This window comes from Octopus sinensis, linkage group LG5 (genome assembly GCF_006345805.1).
Source record: "Octopus sinensis linkage group LG5, ASM634580v1, whole genome shotgun sequence".
NCBI classification, from domain to species: domain Eukaryota; kingdom Metazoa; phylum Mollusca; class Cephalopoda; order Octopoda; family Octopodidae; genus Octopus; species Octopus sinensis.
Window position 1 is genome coordinate 47,203,622 of NC_043001.1, and position 20,518 is coordinate 47,224,139.

At 39.1% G+C, this 20,518-nt stretch overlaps 9 non-coding genes across 9 annotated transcripts; all 9 read left to right on the top strand.

Annotated features, from left to right (window-relative positions):
• The first annotated feature begins 6,642 nt into the window (after positions 1 to 6,642).
• Trnag-gcc lies at positions 6,643 to 6,713 on the top strand. The gene has a single exon. It is a non-coding gene; the product is annotated as a tRNA-Gly (tRNA).
• A 1,139-nt stretch (positions 6,714 to 7,852) lies between these two features.
• On the top strand, positions 7,853 to 7,923 carry Trnag-gcc. The gene has a single exon. It is a non-coding gene; the product is annotated as a tRNA-Gly (tRNA).
• A 66-nt stretch (positions 7,924 to 7,989) lies between these two features.
• Positions 7,990 to 8,060, top strand: Trnag-gcc. The gene has a single exon. It is a non-coding gene; the product is annotated as a tRNA-Gly (tRNA).
• Positions 8,061 to 13,440: 5,380 nt separating this feature from the next.
• Positions 13,441 to 13,511, top strand: Trnag-gcc. Its single transcript has one exon. It is a non-coding gene; the product is annotated as a tRNA-Gly (tRNA).
• Positions 13,512 to 15,143: 1,632 nt separating this feature from the next.
• Trnag-gcc lies at positions 15,144 to 15,214 on the top strand. The gene has a single exon. It is a non-coding gene; the product is annotated as a tRNA-Gly (tRNA).
• Positions 15,215 to 15,819: 605 nt separating this feature from the next.
• Trnag-ccc lies at positions 15,820 to 15,890 on the top strand. The gene has a single exon. It is a non-coding gene; the product is annotated as a tRNA-Gly (tRNA).
• Positions 15,891 to 17,401: 1,511 nt separating this feature from the next.
• Trnag-gcc lies at positions 17,402 to 17,472 on the top strand. Its single transcript has one exon. It is a non-coding gene; the product is annotated as a tRNA-Gly (tRNA).
• A 1,990-nt stretch (positions 17,473 to 19,462) lies between these two features.
• On the top strand, positions 19,463 to 19,533 carry Trnag-ucc. The gene has a single exon. It is a non-coding gene; the product is annotated as a tRNA-Gly (tRNA).
• A 609-nt stretch (positions 19,534 to 20,142) lies between these two features.
• Positions 20,143 to 20,213, top strand: Trnag-ccc. Its single transcript has one exon. It is a non-coding gene; the product is annotated as a tRNA-Gly (tRNA).
• Positions 20,214 to 20,518: the final 305 nt, after the last annotated feature.

Here is a 20,518-nt window from a genome sequence, read left to right on the forward strand (position 1 = left end):
TTTTACCACACAGCCAGATCTGATCCCATCTGGTAATAGAAAAAACTTCGATTAATTCTACCGAATATTATTGTTTTTGTAGCTTTCCCTTTAAAATTTGTATCTACACATACATACACATAACATAGAACAATATATTGTAAACCACGACCTCATTTCCTACTTCAAACCATGATGAACCCTGTTATGTAATCATCACAACAAACATGAACAATCAACGTTGCCCATTGTCTCCCTTGATACAAGGACATTCAGTAAGTTTCCCGCCACAACAAATACCTTGTACAACAACGGCAGTCTAATAAAGTATCTCGTATCGTTAACACGTTTTTTCAGTCTCTCTCATTTTCTTAATCTTTCATACTAAGTACTCACTACTTCCTTTAATACTCAATACGTTATATATATATAACAACAACAAACCCAACTAACACAAATGCTAGGCTTAGCTGGATTCTGTTACAGTACCATGTCTTTGGTTCTGGATCCTCAGCTATGGCTCTAAATAGCATCACTTTCTTGTGGAACAAAGGCTAGAGAATGATAACCATATTAAAAATCTTGAGTGGAATCACTAAAGTCGTCATATGCACAACTGAAAACTCTTTGAGTAATTCCTGCAGTGAAACTGGTGTCACTTATGCTACTCTGAATGACTGACCCACACCAGCAAGGTCTTTGGAGTGGGGGACAATGCACATTTTCATCACTCTGAGAGGTGGCATTTGCACACATACACACAGACAGACAGACAGACACAGACAGACAGACAGACACAGACAGACAGACTGACAGACAGACTGACAGACAGACTGACAGACAGACACACAGACAGACACACACACACACACACACACACACGTACGCGGGGGGCATATATGGAAAATGTTGTTTTTTAGGCTCCAGGTCGGCTCTGATAGAACAGACCTTAACAAGAAAAGGCTTTCTTTCTCATTTTGTATTAGCCATGGATTACATTATTCTCTGTATCCATTTCTCTTTTCTTTTCTTCTTTTTGTTTGTTTGGCTGGGTGAGTGGAGTAAGACAGCCAGCTGTAATTGGAGATTTCACAGCCATTTCTGACAGGTTATATAAATCAAGCAGAGGAACTCTATGTGGTCGCTCGTCCTGCTAATAATAGCAACAACTAGATCTCCATCAAATCGCACACAACTGCCTTAGAAAAAGAATGATGCATTAAATTGCGTAGTCTTACAAACATTATTCCTTACCAATGAAAAATACGAGTTGGTTACGGTTTGAACCTTTTAAATCACAGGTTCTCTCAAACAAAGCTGACTTGGAGCTATTAATATGAACTGCAGTGTTTGAAATATTAAATGAGCATTCGTTACTTAGGATGAGACTTTCTAATTTAAGATTTCAAAACAAGACTTCTTACTATGCGCAAGTGAAACTAATGATATATAAAATTCAGAATGCCTCATAAAAATGATTTATTGAATAAAAAATATAGCATGAAAACATCGTTTACAATTGACTTTTGTGATAATCCCAATGTGAAATAGGAATTAGTATTCATTACTTTGTATTAATAAACATACATCTCAATATCAATGTCCCTATTGAATCTATTATCGTTAGGCGCAAGAGTAGCTGTGTGGTAAGTAGCTTGCTTACCAACCACATGGTTCCGGGTTTATTCCCACTGTGTGGCACCTTGGGCAAGTGTCTTCTACTATAGCCTTGTGAGTGGATTTGGTAGACGGAAACTGAAAGAACCCATCGTATATATGTATATATACACCAGCATCGCTTGACAACCGATGGTGGTGTGTTTACGTCCCCGTAACTTAGCGGTTCGGCAAGAGAGACCGATAGAATAAGTACTAGACTTCCAAAGAATAAATCTTGGGGTCGATTTGCTCGACTAAAGGCGGTGCTCCAGCATGGCCGCAGTCAAATGACTGAAACAAGTAAAAAGTCATTGAGCAAATTAGTTGTCCTTATTATTTAAAACTGACGGCGAGCAATATTAGAATCTAGATTCTAATATTGCTCGCCGTCAAGCGTTAGTATTACACATACACACAATGTGAAACAGGGAAGTAACTCTTTTGGTTACTTCACTTCAAGTGATTAAAAATAGAGGTTTTATTAATGTTTGTTCATATATAAATGGTAATAAAGAAAACAAAACACCTTCTCTAATTAATAAAGTCTGTGCCTTACGTCTCTATGCGAAGATACATTATTCTTGGCTTATTAAGGTTAACATGATAGGCGCTTAATTTGAAACCGCTTTTATCTTAAATTTGAGTTATTTCCCTTTAATACTGTATTATACATGGTATCTCCCGTTAGCTTGAAATTAATCATAAAATCGTATATTTAAGAGTACCACACACATACACCACACACACACACACGCGCGCGCGCGCATATACACACACATCTATCTATCTATCTATCTATCTATCTATCTATCTATCTATCTATCTATCTATCTATCTATCTATCTATCTATCTATCTATCTATCTATGTGTATACATACATATATTTGTGTGTGTCTGTCAAGGACAATAGATATTCTGGAACAAAATAATGACTGCATCTCAAAAATATATTCGCATTAACAATAAAATCTTTATTGACAAATATGGAATATCTAGATATGATTTCTCATACTATAATATTAATTTCTAACTATGGGTGTCGTACAAATATCAGTCTTATTTCTTGTCTTTCATATATACATACGCACACGCGTTCAAAGTCTCACAAGGACACACATACACATAAATTTACACACATATACACAAACTCAGACTCATACAACAAACTCTCTCTCTCTCACACACATATATATACATACACACATACACACACACATACAGACAAAATCCCACACACAAACACTCAATCATACATGAAAACACATTCTGCCATACAGGGTTATGGAAACAGACGATTGCGACTTACGATATGTCGGTAATGGATGTTTCCGATTGGATAAAATTTTATAATTTTAGGAGCTTGTAACTTTTTTATTATTAATTTCTAAAGAAAATGAATGTGATCTTCGTAATTAGCATTCAAAACTGCATCAGTGTAGAAAATTAAAAAAAAATTTTGTCTTGTAAAGAATTAAAAAAAAACCCCAGACCCTGTATATTTGTTTACACACATATATATTATAATATTAATTTCTAACTATGGGTGTCAAATAAATATCAGTTTTATTTCTTGTCTCTCATATATACATACATACGTGCGTGCAAACTCGCACAGGGACATCACATAAACTTACACACATACACTCACACTCAGACTCATACAACAAACTCTCACTCTCTCACTCTCTCTCTCTCTCTCTCTCTCACACACACACACATACACACACACATATAGTAGTTTTGAGATATCTTTAGGGTCCTTGATTGCTGGTGATACATTTGTGTCATCAGTGTAGTTGGTAAGAGCAGCTGACTATATGAATGAGAGCAGCTCCGACAGAGAATCCGAAGAGCAGTGGTTCCAGTACACTTTCCCGAAAGGCTCCGCTTAGTTTTGATTCTTCTTCTTCTTCTTCTTCTTCTTCTTCTTCTTCTTCTTCTTCTTCTTCTTCTTCTTCAGAGAGAGAGAGAGAGAGAGAGAGAGAAGAGAGATGAAAGATAGATAGATAGATAGATAGAGAGGGAGAGAGAGAAAGATAGATAGAGAGAGAGAGAATGAGAGATAGGGAGAGAGAGAGAGAAAGATATATAATATATAATATATATATATATAATATATATATGAGGGGAGGAGAGAGAGAGAGAGAGAGAGAGATGAGAAGAGAGAGAGAGAGAGAGAGAGGAGAGAGAGAGAAGAGAGAGAGAGAGAGAGAGAGTATCATTGACTGTGACTACTGGACTCCTAGGTTTTAAATAGCCAAGCGGCCATTCTTTCAGTTTACCAACGATATCAAGGTCACGCAGTTTGTAAGATTTCATCCTGTGATCGACTTTGTCGAAGGCCTTGGCAAAATCGAAATACATCACATTCACATTTGAACAACTGACCTGTTGTTTCAGTACCCAGTCATAATGTAATGAAGGCTGTGTGAGACAGCCATGCTGCGTGTTAATGAACAAGTAATTTTTTTTTTAGTAGGAACATGATTAACTTCCTTCTAACAATGCATTCCATGATTTTGCTGGCTTGTGATGCTTGATAGAAAGGTCTGTAATTCTTAGCATCTGCTCGTCTCCCTTCTTTGTTGATAGAGCATATGATACTTTCTTTTAACAATTTGGGAAATGTACCATTTGGGAAGAAACTCTGGAAAAGTATCTGCAGTGGTTTTGCGACACTTTTTTCGCATGACTTTAACAAAAAAAGCAACTGCAAAATCATCTGCGGAGTTTGAATCCATCTCACCAATAGCCGATATTGTCCAAGATACCACGAAGTTGGAGTGAAACCAGAACCCTGTGCTGGGAAGCAAATTTTTTACCACACAACAACCGCACCTGTTTCTGTAGTATATATAAAATATCATTCTTCTTTCTTTGCTATGGTGTTGAGCAAGTTTAAACAAATTTCAATCTCTCTTAATTTTATTAATCATGGCAATTTATAAATAGAATCATTAGCATACCGGGTAAAAATGCATTGAAGCATTTCTGCCTGCTTTACGTTCTGAGTTCGAATTCAGCCGAAGTTGACTTTGCATTTTATGGGGATCGATGTAATCGATTATCTTCAAAATTTCAGGCCTTGTGCCTATAGTAGAAAATATCATAATAATTCCTCCACCTCCTTTATAATCCTCACAACTTCAGCCACTGATGAGAAACATCGCGCCATATTTCGCATGTAAAACCCACAGTACATGTAAATTACTTGACTAAAATTGATTTTATTGAAGTTGTCTATCTTACTTGATATTTTAGACTTTAAACTCGTGGTTCTCAATCTTTTTAATATCCGAACCAGATTAAAAACCTGGGCAGCACACAAAAAAAGTCGATTTAGTTAAATCTGCTCAGAGTTAACTCTCTTCGGCATTTCTCATTGATAATGTTTAAAGAGCTAGAAACGCTGTCTGGAAATCCAACAGTGAGTAACACTGGGCAGACAAGCTGTTTTTACACCTTTTACTACAAGATACAATTTTTTCTCTATAGTTATCGCCATGAACTTGCCTTCAGAAGTCGAAATATATCACAAATATATTTTAATAAACCTAATGTTAAAAAAAATATTATTATATTTATAGAGGGAAGGCCGTCGGGGGGCTGCCGGAAGGATGCTTGAGGGCTGTACGCGACTGAGAGAACCGCACTTGAGAACCGCTGCTTTAAACACTACGTGGGAGTTTTTGTCCGGTAATTGCATGGATAATATGAATTAACCAAAGTTCGTTTTCAACTTATTGCATTACATATATGAGAAGATACAGTATTCTATAAGGTTGTCTCACATGAAATGTATTTTAAACGGGTTTCTTATGAGTCATCTATAAATGGATTTTTAATGAGTTTCTATGTATATGCTTGTGTTTACTCTTAACTCTTTTTCTTTCTAGATAATACTATTATTCAAAATTGCTACCCACAGCTCTTATGACAAAGTTGACAACTCAACAACACCGAGTGATTTTCTTGTACGAATACAAGTTGGGTCACTCTGTCACCGAAGCTCTACGAAACATCAAGTGGGCTTTTGGTAACGATTCTGTTGACGTTAGAACTGTTCAGAGATGGTTCGTTCAGAAAATGAAAGCCTTAAAAATGAACCAAGTGGGAGACCTAAATCAGTTATTCGGCATGATGAATTGAATGCTTTGGTTAAACGAAATCCGAGAATAACGGTCCCAAAAATCGGATCAGAGCCCCAGACATCTCCCGCAACTGCTTCTCGACACTTGAAGAAAATTAGAAAAAGTCAAAGAGATGGGTAGGTTTGTTCCCCATCAACTTAATGAGATTCACAGAAACAGACGCCTTACAGCGTGTTCCATGCTTATTTCTCGGTTGGAAAGCGAACCATTTTTGTATCGACTCATTACGTGTGATAAGAAATGGATACTCTTTGATAACAATAGGGGGACAGGACAGTGGTTAGATGCAGGAGAGTTACCAAAACACCCAAAGCCACCATTGCATCCTAAAAAGTTGATGGTCACTGTATGGTGGTCAACAAAGGGGTTTATTCATTATTCATTTTTGCAACAAGGAAAAACTGTAACAGCAACATCATATTGCCAGGAAATTGATTGTATGCATGAAAAATTAAAAAAATAAGCAACGCAAATTAACGAACAGGGATGGCCCAATTTTGCTTCATGAAATTACACGGCCTCACACTTTTCAAGCTACGGTTGCAAGGCCTGAATTATGAAATTTTGGCACATCATCCTTATTCTCTTGATATCTCTCCTACTGATTATCCCAAATTTAAACACTTCGGGCTTGCTATACGCAATAAAACAATCTTAAATAAAGCAGAGGTAATTGAAACATTCGCCCAGTTTATCAGTGTAAAAGATGGCAGATTCTTTGAAGATGGAATATATGTCTTAGAGGAACGTCGGATGAAAGTCATAAATGAACAAGGATCATATTTTGATTAAATAAATAAATATTCTAAAACTTAAAATACAATTTAAATTTTCTACTCGTTCAAAGCGTGCGCATCGGTGGTTCAGTGGTAGAATGCTCGCCTGCCACGCGGGCGGCCCGGGTTCGATTCCCGGCCGATGCAAATTAATTTTTTAAAGTAATTTTATTTTTTCCTTTATTCGTATTTGTTTCAAATGCGACGTTTCATGTGAGACAACCTAATATTTCATATAAACCTGTTTGTAATGTCGTTTAGTAAATGATAGAAGTCAATGGTTGGATGACAAAATCAGAATAACGATGGAGAAAATCCCTCGCAGTATTTAGGCACCTTCCTTTATGTTATGAATTCAATCCCTACTGGTGGTATGTTTTTTTCTTTTTTGATAGGTGGTCCTTCTATATCAGATATGAGCAAACTTTTTCGAGAAGCAGACTACATTAGACATATCAAGACATATCAAGCGGAGAGCACTACAAAATATATGCGAAGTAAATTTTGGTTAGGCGTACTTTTCAGAAACTCCTGTGGGCCGCAGTTTGCTCATTACTGTTCTATATGGTCGCTCGATTTGTTAGAAATAGCAGCCACATTCCCCAGTCCAGATTAGATTGGCTGAAAATTGGAAGGTCATGGATGAAACGTCTTTAAAGTATGCCTGCTTGACGAGAGCTAATCCGGGGTTAAAGAATAGAAATAATAGCAACAAGTAGTTTCTGATCGTGTGAAATAGTTAAAGCTGCAAAGAAATTTATATAAGATTTAAAAAAAAAAAGAGTTACCTCCCTTGTTTCGTATTAGCCGTTGTCTCGAGGCATTTCCGAAACAAGAGACTGGAATGGATTGACTTGAGGGTTAAATAACTGCAGCAACAACTATTACAAGAATCGAAGTATATTCAGAGATGCAGCAAATATAAGGAAAAATTATTTCATATATATATATGTATGTGTAAGCATGTTATGTTTATGCTTACCTAAGCGTGTACGGACTTTTACTGGCTGCTGAAACACATGCGTTTGCAAATAAAGTGAGCGTACATTTAAATTTCTGCGTATATCTATTGTATACGTGTGAGTATGTATGTTAATATATTGATATCTGGTTACACGTTAAAACTGGAACTACAATGAACAGAAGCAGAACAACGTTTCAGAATGGAATAGGAACCTGTTAATAGACAGTCATTAACAATAATAATAATAATAATAAAAAAAAAATCCCACAAATTTTTTCATATACTATATATATAGATAATTTTTTACCCCTCTGAAGCGTGCGCATCGGTGGTTCAGTGGTAGAATGCTCGCCTGCCACGCGGGCGGCCCGGGTTCGATTCCCGGCCGATGCAACTTACTTTTTTAAAGTAATTTTATATTTTCCTTTATTTGTATTTGTTTTTTTCAAGTAAGCGTGTGCATCGGTGGTTCAGTGGTAGAATGCTCGCCTGCCACGCGGGCGGCCCGGGTTCGATTCCCGGCCGATGCAACTTAATTTTTTAAAGTAATTTTATTTTTTCCTTTATTTGTATTTGTTTGTTTCAAGTATAGGTACAATCCTTTATATTGATTTTTGTTGTTTTGCATCTTAGGTAGGAAGGACTGTGTCCATGACATTATTTTCGGGGCCTTTGAGATCTTACGGGAAAAAAGTTGGATGCGAAGAGCACGTACTGAAAATGGAATCGTAGTACGACTTTTTGCAAATGTGTGGATTTTGATGAAACCACGACAAGGACTCGGTGTTTATATTAATCAGGGTGACAGAGCCTGTCCATCGTAAAAAACCCCCCAAAAAACAGAAGTCAAAGACGAGGAATGAAGACAAAAATACTTCCATTCTGCTTTCTACCAATTCCGTTAATCTATCTTTGTGAATTCTTTTATCTTTTACTTGTTTCAGTCATTAAACTGTGGCCATGCTGGGGCACCGCCATGAAGAATTTTAGTCGAGCGAATCGACCCCAGTACTTACGTTTTTTAAGCCTGGTGCTTTGTCGAACTATTAAGTTTCGGGGACATAAACAAACTAATATCGGTTGTGAAGCGATGTTGAGAGGACAAACGCACACACACACACACACACACACACACACACACACAAGCAACCTGTTTTTTTCGGTTTCTGTCTATGAAATCCGTTCACAAAGTTTTGGTCGGCCAGTGGCTATAGTAAAAAAAAAAAAAAAAGACACTTGATCAGGGTGCAACACAGTGGGATTAAAACCCCGAACCATTTGGTTGGAAAACAAAGTTTTTACCACACAGCTACGTCTGGTACATTATTTCATTGATCCCTAAACGAGGAAAGACAAAGTTGACCACAGTCGGATTTGAACTCAGATTACAGAGAGTAGGAACAAATGCTACAAGGAATTTTAGGCCATCATCTGACGGCTTTATCGATTCGTTGCCCTTTCTTTTTTGTTTGTGAGCTTCAGTCGATTATGTCGATCTTAATTCTTGACCAGTAGTTTACTTTCTTTTACGACACTCCGACAGATGAAAAGCAAAGTCAACCTCGACAACTTCAAATTGACTTGAACACAAAACGTAAAACGCCGATATTAAATACTGCAAGTCTTTTCATTCAATACTTCACCGATTCTACCTCATTCCATTAAACGACACCCTATTATTTGCCGAGGAAACGCATTCCTGATTGAGCTGTAGAACACTTAGAAATCTATCATAATCTGGTTCAGGACGTAGTTAAAAGAGTTTACGACCTTTTTTCTTTCTTTTTTCTTTCTGACTAGAACAAAAGATTTTGACTATGGTGTTTGCAGACCTCCAAAACTGATACCATTGATGTCATTAATGCAGTGGTTCACGACCGGTGTCCATATGGCTCTTGAAGGTCCATTTAAGATTTTGTTGGTAAAAATTATGAGCAATAAATTGGTTATACTTCCACAGTTGGAAGCACTCCGTCGGTTACGACGACGAGGGTTCCGGTTGATCCGATCAACGGAACAACCTGCTCGTGAAATTAACGTGTAAGTGGCTGAGCACTCCATATACACGTGCACCCTTAACGTAGTTCTCGGGGATATTCAGCGTGACACAGAGAGTGACAAGGCCGGCCCTTTGAAATACAGGTACAACAGAAACAGGAAGTAAGAGAAAGTTGTGGTGAAAGAGTACAGCAGGGATCACCACCATCCCGGCCGGAGCCTCGTGGAACTTTTAGGTGTTTTCGCTCAATAAACACTCACAACGCCCGGTCTGGGAATCGAAACCGCGATCCTACGACCGCGAGTCCGTTGCCCTAACCACTGGGCCATTGCGCCTCCACACTTCCACAGTACACAAAATATTTTAACAATTTTTTTAAATACAATTCCTAATAATATTTAATTATAAAAATATAATGTGATTTTTTAAAACAGTGAATGGCTTGGAGGATTCACCCGAGTAAAAGAGGAATCAAAGGAGTCCACAGGTAAAAAAAAAAAACAAACAAAAATGGTTGAGAACCACTGCATTAATGCATCGATAATGTTCTCGTAAGATTGGTAAGTTTGATGCTGTTAATGTTCCACTTAATATTCTCCCAAGACTTTCTGATTAGAATACAAGGTTTGTGACCATGATGTTTGCAGACCTCCAAGACTGTTAAAATCGATGTCATTAATGTATCGATAATGTTCTCTTTAGATTAATGCGACATTTGCTCTTGATGTACCTCTTAATATTCTCCCAAGAAAAGACGGCGAGCTGGCAGAATCGTTTGCACGCCGGGCGAAATGCGTAGCCGTATTTCGTCTGCCGTTGCGTTCTGAGTTCAAATTCCGCCGAGGTCAATTTTGCCTTTCATCCTTTCGGGGTCGATTAAATAAGTACCAGTTACGCACTGGGGTCGATGTAATCGACTTAATACCTATGTCTGTCCTTGTTTGTCCACTCTATGTTTAGCCCCTTGTGGGTAATAAAGAAATAGGTATTTCGTCGAGGTTGACTTTATCTTTCATCTCTTTCGGGGTATATAATAAGTGCCAGTTGAGCACTGGAGATCTACGAAATCGACTACCCACTTCCCCCAAAATTGCTGACCGTGTACCAAAATTTGAAACCAATATTCTCTCAAGACAAAACAGCTAGCTGGAAGAATCGTTAGACGCCGGGCAGAATGCCCAGCGGCATTTCGTCAGTCATTACGTTCCGAGTTCAAATTCCGCCGATGTTGACTTTGCCTTCAATTCCTTTCGGGGTCGATGAAATATGTACCAGCTGAGATTGGGGATCAACGAAATCGACTTAGCTCTCCACCAAAACTACTGACGTTGTGCCAGAATTTGAAACTAATAATTTCAAGACTGCGACTGCAGGGAGAAACCAAATGCTGAGAAGGAATTCCAATGAATTCCTGAATTCCTTCTTAGCGTTCTAGAAAGTGTAGCAAGTCATAAAAGGCGGCAATATGACGTAATGGTCATTTGACCGAACAAGCATAATTGTTGGTAATCCCATTGGTTAAAATTACTCCCCATATACGAATTCTAAACTTTCGTCAAAGAAATGTTTCACGAAATACGGTTCTTAGAATTCGGATATGAGCAGTTACCCTGAATTTTGGGTAATTACTCAGTGTTCGTTGGGTTGTTACTAAACTCCACGACACTCACAATAGTGTTCGTTGGATTGTTACTAAACTCCACGACACTCAATGATTGAGATATTGGCTATTTTTTGTGCCATGTCTATGATAAAAATCCAACAAGACTTATTTGAATTGTTGTGAACTCTACTAGTTAGTATGAAAGATTAGCTAGTGTGAATTTTAAGTCGTAATTCTCTACGACAAAATGACTTTACTTTCCAATTGTACTATAAATGCTAAATGTACATAAATAAAATAATGTAGCAATTATTTTCCCTTTTTTCACGTTCTTCAACTTGTAAGTGAAATTTATTTCTGCAATTATGAATCTGTGTTTTTTTAATTTTTTATAGCGGTTAAAAGAACACGAATTTGTTAATCTTCAACATACATTCATGCATAAAATGTCCGTTAGCGTTTCAGAGTATATATTTCTCGCCATGGCGTTTATGTAACTGGAGTCAGGATTTACGTATAATGATAACACTTATAAGTAAGTTATAAGTGACGGGTTTATCAATATATATTCCTACTTCAAAAGTAAAATATATTTATTATCTAATTCCAAATAGGAAACATATAAAAGTAGTGTTATACAAACGGTAACAAAAGGCGTCTATAAAAAGTGGTAACCGGTTATTAAAAAAAAGGCTTGAATATAATAGTTAATATGGGTTTTGACGTGGTAGTGATGGTGGTGATGGTGGACGCAATATGGATGATGAGTTAAGGAGACAGATGTGACTCGCAAGTACATAAATGGAAGTGACACGAGAATAGCTAGTTCCAAGGTCCAGAGGAAAATGTCGATACGATGGAAGATAGAGGAAAGAGAGAGGGAGAGAGATAGAGAGAAAGAGATAGAGAGAAAGACGTAGAGGCAGCGAAAAAGAAAAAGAGAGATACAAAGAGAGAGAAGAAGAGAGAAAGAAAGATAGATAGACAGAGAGAGAAAGGGTGAGAGAGTGAGTGAGAGACTGAGTGAGAGACTGAGTGAGTGTGTGTGCGTGTGTGTGTGTGTGAGAGAGAGAGAGAGAGAGAGAGAGAGTACACAACACGTTTGTGGGCAAGATGTTAGACTGTCTTGGTGAGATATCACATGCTAAGCACACAAGTGAAATTTTCTACTTAATGCGGCCTAGCATATCAGTCTGTGTGTGTGTGTGTGATGGCCAATGAAATGCATGTGCATTTGCAAATAATGCGAGTGTGTACGTAGAATGTGTAGGTTTATATTTCTGTGTATATCTATGTAAGGATATGTTTATGTTAATATGCTAATGTCAGACTATCTGTAAAAGCTGAAAATATAAACAAGGACCCCACCACCTCCCTCCCAAAAGAAACAAAACAAAAAGCAACCCCTACAAAAAAACACTAGCAAGAAAAACAAAAAAAAAACAAGAGTTTCAGAATCGATTAGAAATCTGTTAATAAACACTTATACATCCAAACAATAAAAAGAAGAAGAAAAAGGAACAAAGAAACCATTTTTGTTGCTTCTTGGAACGGTCATTTTGCCAATAAAAACACTCGCACTGGTTTAATTTCACTTTTGTTTATTATTCATCAGTTGGTTGACTATTTAACCACCAAACTGATTGTTTGATGATCCTCCCGAGATACAACAAAATGTGTTTCAGCAAACGAGTTCACATTAAGAACTATGCAAACAGAACGGAGAAACAAAACTCACCAAAAAGGCTGTTTGAGTAAGAAATTTGCTATCCAAACCACATACTTCCGGGTTCAGTCCCACTACGTGGCACTTTTGGGTTAGTGTCTTTTATATAGCCTTGGGCCAACCAAAGCCTTGTTAGTGGATTTGGTAGACGAAGCCTGTGGTGTATATTATCTATCTATCTATCTATCTATCTATCTATCTATCTATCTATCTATCTATCTATCTATCTATCTATCTGTCTATCTATATCTTTTATCTTTTACATGTTTCAGTCATTTCCCCGCGGCCATGCTGGGGCACCGCCTTATGCATATATGTGTCTGTGTTTGTGTTTGTCCCCCTCGATCGCTTGACAACCGACGTTGGTTTTTCTACATCCCCGTAACTTAGCGGTTCGGCAACGGTAGAATAAATATCAGGCTTAAAATATGAGTACTGGAGTTGATTTGTTCGACTAAACTCTTCAAGGCCGTGCCCCAGTATAGCCAGAGTCCAAAGACTGAAACAAATAAGATAAAAAAGTAAAGATACGTACCAAACCTTTTATATATATAGCAAATTATGTCAAGTGCATTCATCTGCGCATCGGTGGTTCAGTGGTAGAATGCTCGCCTGCCACGCGGGCGGCCCGGGTTCGATTCCCGGCCGATGCAACTTTATTTTTAATTGCATTCTCTTTAGTAGCTTTCTTTTTAAATTAAAAAAAAATGTTTCTTTGCAATAGGGTGGATGGGAGGAAGATCAATCGAAGCTGAAATCTTGTTGGGAGACCTCTTACCAACCACTTTTTGTTTTCATGCGTGGACACTTTAGGTCGGCGGTCTTCGCCTTCCTCTTGGAGAACACTGGCAGCGTGAAGAGGAGCAACATGACTATGTAGGAATCTGCAAGTTTTCCAGAAAAGAAACCTGGTCAAGGCCTGCATACAGGTGAAGATACCCTGGCCGACGGTGTTACTAGACACCACAGCAAATGCGACAGGATACGAACTAAATACCTGCTCCCCTCATCAAACTTCTCTCTACCTCTCTTTCTCTTTCTTACTTTCGTTCTTTCTTTCCTTCTTTCTTTCTTTCTTTCTTTCTTTCTCACTCTCTCTCTTTCTCTCTCTCTCTCTCTCTCTCTCTCTCTCTCTCTCACACACACACACACACACACAATACAGACACACTCTCTTTGTTTGTCTGCCTGTCTGCCTACCTGCCCGCCCATTTGCCTGTCTGTCCGTTTTCCTGTCTGCTGTCAGTCCTTTTACCTGTCTTTCTGTCTCTCTCAGACACACGCACTCTTTCTGTGTTTGCCTGTTTGCCCGTTAACCTGTCCGCTGTCTGCCCGTTTGCCCGTTTGCCTGCGTGTCTGTCTCTCTCTCTCTCTTAGACACACTCTGTGTTTGCCTGATTGCCCGTTTGCCCGTCTGTCTGTTTATCTCTCTATGTTTGTCTCTCTCAATATAAAAAAAAACTAGTACATAGTGCATGGCTCAGTGTGTAGGTCAATAACAGGACAGTCCGATGAGAGGGCAGGGGTTCGTGCCTCATTACTAATACGACGGTGTGTCTGTAGTAAAGAACCATTACTATTCTTTTCTACCCTGGGCACAAGACCCGAAATTTTTGGGGAGGGGGCCAGTCGCTTAGATCAATCTCAGTATGCAACTGGTACTTATTTTATCGACCCCGAAAGAAGGAAAGGTAAAGTCAACCTCGGCAGAATTTGAACTCAGAACGTAAAGACAGACGAAATACCTATTTCTTTACTACCCACAAGGGGCTAAACACAGATAGGACAAACAAGGACAGACAAACGGATTAAGTCGATTATATCGACCCCAGTGCCTAACTGGTACTTCTTTAATCGACCCCGAACGGATGAAAGGCAAAGTCGACCTCGGCGGAATTTGAACTCAGAACGTAACCGCAGACGAAATACCACTAAGCATTTCACCCGACGTGCTAACGTTTCTTATTTCTTTATTGCACACAAGAGGCTAAACATAGAAAGGACAAACAAGGATAGACAAACGGATTAAGTCGATTACATCGACCCCAGTGCGTAACTGGTACTTAATTTATCGACACCGAAAGGATGAAACGCAGAGTCAACCTCGGCGGAATTTTGAACTCAGAATGCAGCGGCGAACGAAATACCGCTAAGCATTAGGAATGAATATGTACCGCATCGAAATTAAGATGTGATATACCAAACGCCATGCATAGAAAATTATAGCCATCTGATTTTAAATACATTGAGTATAATTGTATGAATAGTTAAGCACTTTTATGTAAGCATCGATGGTTCAGTGGTAGAATGCTCGCCTGCCACGCGTGCGGCCCGTGTTCGATTCCCGGTCGATGCACTGCTTACTTATATTTTCTTTTTTCTTACAACATGTGACGGTGGTTCACTGATAGAATGTTTGCCTACAAATACAAGCGTCACAGTTTCGTCTCTCTCCATCTGACTTTTTGTTGCAAAACGAGACAACCATATACAAAAATTGTAACCTGTTGATTCGAAGGAGTTTTAGTATAACAGCTACCACAGTCGCAGACTTATGAGCGGCTCGTGTTCGATTCCCGGTCGATGCAATAATCTTTTTTGAAAGAAAATTTACAATTTCTCGATAGTCATAAAACAGACCCATGAACATTTATTTTACTAATAACATCTACGCCTTACATGTGGTTTTCCGAGTCAGCATCCGTTGTTCAATTGTAGTATGTTCGTTGCCATAAATGGTTGCAAAACGGATAATATCGTACGTAAGAAAACAAGGGAACGAAATATAAGCTACATTAGTATCGGCAATAGAATAAGTACCCGGCATAAAAATAAAATACATACTCGGGCCGAGTAGTTGGATTAAAATTCCTCTAGGCAATGCACAAGCATGGCCACAATCATATGACAGAAACGCGTAAAAGAAAATATAAAAGATAATTTGAAGTCACTCGTTCGTTGGCATCGGTGGTTCAGTGGTAGAATTCTCGCCTCCCACGCGAGTGACCCGGGTTCAATTCCCGGTCGATGCATTAATTTGTTGAATTTTTTTTTTTTGTAATTTGTTTATTTAATATAAATGGTTGGTGAGCTGGCAGAATCGTTTGCTCGTCGGGCAAAATGCCTAGCGGACTTTCGTCTGTCTTTATGTTCTCAGTTCAAATTCTGCCGAGGTCGACTTTACCTTTTGTTCTCGATAAATGAAGTACCAGTCAAATACTAGGGTCGATGTGAATTGACTTACCCACTCCGCCAAAGTTACTCGCCTTGTGCCTAAATTTGAAACCAATGTAGGATGGTCGCAATGGGGATATATTAATATTTTCACAAATACTTTACTTCCAGTTTCTGGCTTTCTGGATTTATTGATTGTTGTCATAGATAACAACGAATAAATTGTAATTCAGTTTCGGTTACGCTTGAAATCATTTCATTTCATAACGACAATATTTTGTGGAAAAAACATGAACACTGGTGTTTATTTATGCTGAAAATGTTGTCCATACTAATGAAAGTCATTAACACGGTTCTCCATTTTTAAGAACGTGAATCCTTTAACCTTCATTCTACCATTGTTATACTTGTATCTCAGTATGTGATGGGTCCATCTGAACGTCTTTGTATTTATTTTACGTTGTTGATATTTTACTTAGGGTATGGACTTAATACAGGATTAAGGATTCAAAAGAGGGCCAGTATATTCCATGATGGATCTATAAATGGTTCGTATATCAGTCTTGGTTTTAGTTGTAATTTTCCGAAGAACTTCATGACCTTGGGTAGAAGATTTTGTTCCAGTGTAAGTTGACCAGTAACAAACTTCTTCCTGGATAGAGTACCAATTTATAACGGACTGTGTTTAATTCCCATTCAGAAAGAAATTAATACATCACCGTATATCAAGGAATTACTTTTCACTTCTTTAGTGCTGTCACTCCTCAATTATAATTTAAAAAATGTAACGAGATAAGGAAATACATCAAATGGTCCAATGCCATAAATTTGGATAAATATGTTAAGAAGTGATGTACAGAATATCCGAACTTTTCATTAAATTACGTAGCCTCGGGCCAACCAAAGCCTTGTTACTGGATTTGGTAGACGAAGCCTGTGGTGTATATTATCTATCTATCTATCTATCTATCTATCTATCTATCTATCTATCTATCTATCTATCTATCTATCTATCTATCTATCTATCTATATCTTTTAAATTTTACATGTTTCGGTCATTTCACCGCGGCCATGCTGGGGCACCGCCTTATACATATGTGTGTCTGTGTTTGTGTTTGACCCCCTCGATCGCTTGACAACCGACGTTGGTTTCTTTACATCCCCGTAACTTAGCGGTTCGGCAAAACGGTAGAATAAATATCAGGCTTAAAACATGAGTACTGGAGTTGATTTGCTCGACTAAACTCTTGAAGGCCGTGCCCTTGTATAGCCAGAGTCCAAAGACTGAAACAAATAAGATAAAAAAGTAAAGATACGTACCAAACCTTTTATATATATATAGCAAATTATTTCAAGTTAACTCATGTGCGCATCGGTGGTTCAGTGGTAGAATGCTCGCCTGCCACGCGGGCGGCCCGGGTTCGATTCCCGGCCGATGCAACTTTATTTTTTTTTTAATTGCATTCTCTTTAATAGCTTTCTTTTTAAATTAAAAAAAAATGTTTCTTTGCAATAGGGTAGATGGGAGGAAGATCAATCGAAGCTGAAATCTTGTTGGGAGACCTCTTACCAACCACTTTTTGTTTTCATGCGTGGACACTTTAGGTCGGCGGTCTTCGCCTTCCTCTTGGAGAACACTGGCAGCGTGAAGAGGAGCAACATGAATATGTAGGCACCTGCAAGTCTTCCAGAAAAGAAACCTGGTCAAGGCCTGCATACAGGTGAAGATGTGGAGGCGCAATGGCCCAGTGGTTTGGGCAGCGGACTCGCGGTCGTAGGATCGCGGTTTCGATTCCCAGACCGGGCGTTGTGAGTGTTTATTGAGCGAAAACACCTAAAGCTCCACGAGGCTCCGGCAGGGGGTGGTGGCGACCCCTGCTGTACTCTTTCACCACAACATTCTCTCACACTTATTTCCTGTTTCTGTTGTACCTGTATTTCAAAGTCACTCTCTGCGTCACGCTGAATATCCCCGAGAACTACGTTAAGGGTACACGTGTCTGTGGAGTGCTCAGCCACTTACACGTTAATTTCACGAGCAGGCTGTTCCGTTGATCGGATCAACCGTAACCCTCGTCGTCGTAACCGACGGCAGTGCTTCCACAGGGGAAGATACCCTGGCCGACGGTGTTACTAGACACCACAGCAAATGCGACAGGATACGAACTAAATACCTGCTCCTCTCATCAAACTTCTCTCTACCTCTCTTTCTCTTTCTTTCTTTCTTTCTTTCTTTCTTTCTTTCTTTCTTTCTTTCTTTCTTTCTCTCTCTCTTTCTCTCTCGCTCTCTCTCTCACACACACAACACAGACACACTTTCTTTGTTTGTCTGCCTGTGTGCCTACCTGCCCGCGTGCGTTTCTGTCTGTCTGTCTGTCTGTCTGCGTGTTTGTCTGTCAGTCTGTGTCTCTCCCTCAGACACACACAAGCACACACACACCCACACATCTCTGTTTGTCTGCCTGCCTGCCCATTTACCTGTCTGTCTGTCTGTTTGTCTGCCTGCGTGTCTGTCTCTCTCTCTCTCTTAGACACACTCTGTGTTTGCCTGATTGCCCGTTTGCCCGTCTGTCTGTTTATCTCTCTATGTTTGTCTCTCTCAATATAAAAAAAAACTAGTACATCGTGCATGGCTCAGTGTGTAGGTCAATAACAGGACAGTCCGATGAGAGGGCAGGGATTCGTGCCTCGTTACTAATACGACGGTGTGTCTGTGGTAAAGAACCATTACTATCCTTTTCTACCCTGGGCACAAGAACCGAAATTTTGGGGGAGGGGGCCAGTCGCTTAGATCAATCTCAGTATGCAACTGGTACTTATTTTATCGAGCCCGAAAGAAGGAAAGGCAAAGTCAACCTCGGCGGAATTTGAACTCAGAACGTAAAGACAGACGAAATACCTATTTCTTTACTACCCACAAGGGGCTAAACACAGATAGGACAAACAAGCACAGACAAACGGATTAAGTCGATTATATCGACCCCAGTGCGTAACTGGTACTTCTTTAATCGACCCCGAACGGATGAAAGGCAAAGTCGACCTCGGCGGAATTTGAACTCAGAACGTAACCGCAGACGAAATACCACTAAGCATTTCACCCAACGTGCTAACGTTTCTTATTTCTTTATTGCACTCAAGAGGCTAAACATAGAAGGGACAGACAAACGGATTAAGTCGATTACATCGACCCCAGTGCGTAACTGGCACTTAATTTATCGACACCGAAAGGATGAAACGCAAAGTCAACCCCGGCGGAATTTTGAACTCAGAATGCAGCGGCGAACGAAATACCGCTAAGCATTAGGAATGAATATGTACCGCATCGAAATTAAGATGTGATATACCAAATGCCATGCATAGAAAATTATAGCCATCTGATTTTAAATACATTGAGTATATTTGTATGAATAGTTAAACACTTTTTTTGTAAGCATCGATGGTTCAGTGGTAGAATGCTCGTTTTCCACGCGGGCGGCCCGGGCTCGATTCCCGGTCGATGCACTGCTTACTTATTTTTTCTTTTTTCTTACAACATGTGACGGTGGTTCAATGATAGAATATTCGCCTACAATACAAGCGTCACAGTTTCGTCTCCATCTGACTTTTCGTTGCAAAACGGAGACAACCATATACAAAAATTGTAACCTGTTGATTCGAAGTAGTTTTAGTACAACAGCTACCACAGTCGCAGACTTATGAGCCGCGAGCGGCTCGGGTTCGATTCCCGGTCGATGCAATAATCTTTTTTGAAAGAAAATTTACAATTTTTCGATCGTCATAAAACAGACCCATGAACATTTATTTTACTAATAACATCTACGCCTTACATGTGGTTTTCCGAGTCAGCATCCGTTGTTCAATTGTAGTATGTTCGTCTGCCATAAATGGTTGCAAAACGGATAATATCGTACGTAAGAAAACAAGGGAACGAAATATAAGCTACATTAGTATCGGCAATAGAATAAGTACCCGGCACAAAAATAAAATACATACTCGGGCCGAGTAGTTGGATTAAAATTCCTCCAGGCAGTACACCAGCATGGCCACAGTCATATGACAGAAACGCGTAAAAGAAAAGATAAACGATAATTTGAAATTTCTCGTTCGTCGGCATCGGTGGTTCAGTGGTAGAATTCTCGCCTCCCACGCGAGTGACCCGGGTTCGATTCCCGGTCGATGCATTAATTTCTTGATATTTTTTTTTTGTAATTTGTTTATTTAATATAAATGGTTGGTGAGCTGGCAGAATCGTTTGCTCGTCGGGCAAAATGCCTAGCGGACTTTCGTCTGTCTTTACGTTCTCAGTTCAAATTCTGCCGAGGTCGACTTTACCTTTCTCGATAAATTAAGTACCAGTCAAATACTGAGGTCGATGTGAATTGACTTACCCACTCCGCCAAAATTACTCGCCTTGTGCCTAAATTTGAAACCAATGTAGGATGGTCGCAATGGGGATATATTAATATTTAAAAAAATACTTCACTTC